We start from the raw sequence: 3,290 nt of genomic DNA, 5'->3' as shown, positions 1-3,290 counted from the left end.
CGTGTTGCATTTCATCATGTCATCATGTGCATTGCATCATCATGTTTTCAAAACTTTCATCCGTCCGGGTTCCCCCAATTCTGTCCGTTGTCCGTTCAGAGCCCAGACACACTTGCACGCGCCCGCAGCATGTCCGAAATAGTATTTTATAAGTGGCCGGAAATTGTTCTCGGAATGGGATGAGAGTTGGCATGCGGTGTTGTTATATTGTAGGTAGGCCGCCTGCCAAGTTTCATCATATTCAGAGTCCGTTTGATAGCCCAACCGTAAAACTATAGCAGCAATATAGCCGGTCTATCGTCAGACGTTTTCGGTCTCCGGAAACGGTTACCGGGCTGCCTTCTTTCCTCTCCTTCTCTTCTCTCTCTCTTTTTGAGCCCATAAAACCCCCCTTGCCTCCATGGCCTTCTGTCAGACCTCCTCTCCGCACAGTTCATCGAGCCCTCACGCGCGTCTGAAAACTGTCCCGAACCCGACCCGAACAGTCATCACCGTTGGGTCCGAAACATCCCCAAACATCTACAAAACATCATCGTTTTCTTATTTGGACTTCCTAGTCTATTTTTCTCGACCGCCCGATTCTGATCGGAGGGACCAAATAGCCCCTAAACTTAATACCACCGCTATATATAATGGGCAATCTTAGAAATTAGGGATCCTGTCCCATCCTTCCATCCATCAAATCCATCCCCGTCCCCATTCTCCCGGGATCCATCCCTCCCCCACCTGGTCTCGTCCCTCATTTTCAGCACCAGGCCAACCAGACGCCCGCGCCCCCGATCCTAAATCCTCTCCTGCTCGTGCCAGTCAGCTGGAGGATCTGTGTCGCCGGAGCATTGCTGCCCTGCGCGCCCCTGCCTTCCTTCTGACCTTCTCCTTCCCTCCTCTCCCTCGTTAATCTCTCTCTCACCCGGTTCCCTCTCTCTCTTGTTCTTCGCTCAGGAGCCGCAGCGCCATGAAGCCTGGCCGGAGCTCCTTCCTCGGCGCTCGTGCCGACCAAGCCCTGTCGCCGCATGGAGTAGCCCCGCCATTTCCATCGCTCCCTTGCAGCAGCCTGGATCTGGTGCCTCGCCAAAGAACGTCGCCCTCGAGACGACCCCGTCGCCCTCCTTGGCCACCTCCTGTTCGTCGCCCCTTGCCGGATCCGCGACACCTCCTTGTCCTTCTCCCTTCCCGGCCAGATCCGCCACCCTGGAGACCCGCATCTCCAGCCGCCGTACCCTGCCTTCGCCGTCGTCGCTCCTTACATCGCCGTTGCCTGCCGCGACCTCCTCTGCTTCGTCCACGCCCCTGTTTTGCCCGAGGGGAACGAGCAGCGCAGGCCGTGCTCGATCCACGTCGTCACGCATTGACTCAGCCCGCGCCGCACCAAGCGAGCCGCTTCCCTGCCGGCCTCGCAAAGGCCCAGCTGCCTGCGTCCCTCCACAATCGTGCATTAGAATTAAACAAACTTAATATGTAAAATGCTTAGAATTTTGTGTAGTTTTATAATATGCCTCTTTTATCCTTGTTTGTAATGTTTAAAATGTTGTTTGGTTAAATTTACTCCTATGCCATGTTAAAATGATTTAATTCATAACTAAATAACCATAGCTCCAAACCTAATAAACTTTATATGTAAATGGGGTGGGAAAATGCCTAGTTTAACATGGTGGCATCATTTTGCATGTTTAACAACTCTAAAATTGTGTTCAGGGCAGAATAGTACCAAACCTAAAATATGCACATGAGGATTTTCCGGATTTGTTGTTCGTTGTTTCCGGCCTCATTTAAACTTGCCTAAATAGGTAGTTTTTTTGTGCTTCACCTGTTGCCATGCTAACCAACATTTAATTTTGTTGAGTACCTAAATGAGAGAGAACTAAATAAGTCACGTGGTGTTTCGCATATTGAGCTCCACTTAATTTGTAGGATTGTTTTGCATTTTGCCATGCCATGCGTCTTTAAACCGGACATGCATCATACTTGGTTGTGCATCATGCCATGCTTATGTGGTGGTTGTTTACTATGTTGTTTGCTTCTTTCTAGTGTTGCTTCTTTGGGTTAGTTCCGATAATGTCGCGTTTGTGAGGATTCGTTCGACTTCGTTCGTTTGTCTTCTTCATGGACTTGTTATTCTTCCTTGCGGGATCTCAGGCAAGATGACCATACCCTCGAAATCACTTCTATCTTTCCTTGCTAGTTTCTCGCTCTATTGCTATGCCGTGATTCCTACCACTTGCTTTATCATGCCTCCCATATTGCCATGTCAAGCGTCTAACCCTCCTTTCCTAGCAAATCGTTGTTTGGCTATGTTACCGCTTTGCTCAGCCCCTCTTGTAGCGTTGCTAGTTGCAGGTGAAGATGGAGTTTGTTCCATGTTGGAACATGGATTTGTTGGGATATCACATTTTTTCTTATTTAATAAATGCATCTATATACTTGGTAAAGGGTGGAAGGCTCGGCCTTATGCCTGGTGTATTGTTCCACTCTTGCCGCCCTAGTTTCCGTCATACCGGTGTTATGTTCCTTGATTTTGCGTTCCTTACACGGTTGGGTGTTATGGGGAGCCCTTGACAGTTCGCTTTGAATAAAACTCCTCCAGCAAGGCCCAACCTTGGTTTTACCATTTGCCTCACCACCACCTACTTTTCCCTTGGCAGTCGCGCTCTCGAGGTTCATCTTTATTTTAACCCTTCGGGCCAGTGCTTCTTTAAGTGTTGGTCCGAAACATAGTCACTTGCAGCTCCACCTCGGGGAAACTTGAGGGTTGGTTTTAGTTGTACGTAGTGTTCATCCGGTGTTGCCCTGAGAATGAGATATGTGCAGCTCCTATTAGGATGTCGGCGAATCGGGCGGTCTTGCTGGTCTTGTTTTACAATTGTCGAAATGTCTTGTAACCGGGATTCCGAGTCTGCTCGGGTCTTCCTAGGAGAAGGAATATCCTTCGTTGACCGTGAGAGCTTCTGATGGGCTAAGTTGGGACACCCCTGCAGGGTTTTGAACTTTTGAAAGTTGTGCCCACGGTTATGGTCAGATGGGAATTTGTTAATGTCCGGTTGTTGAGAACTTGACACTTAACTTAATTAAAATGCATCAACCGTGTGTGTAGCCGTGATGGTCTCTTTCTGACGGAGTCCGGGAAGTGAACACGGTCTTGTGCTATGCTTGAACGTAAGTAGTTTTAGGATCACTTCTTGATCACTTCTAGTTCACGACCATGCTTTGCTTCTCTTCTCACTCTTATTTGCGTATGTTAGCCACCATATATGCTAGTGCTTGCTGCAACTCCCCATTACCCCTTTCCTACC

The sequence above is a fragment of the Triticum dicoccoides genome, chromosome 6A (assembly GCF_002162155.2).
Source record: "Triticum dicoccoides isolate Atlit2015 ecotype Zavitan chromosome 6A, WEW_v2.0, whole genome shotgun sequence".
NCBI lineage: Eukaryota > Viridiplantae > Streptophyta > Magnoliopsida > Poales > Poaceae > Triticum > Triticum dicoccoides.
Note: the sequence above shows the minus strand (reverse complement) of the source record.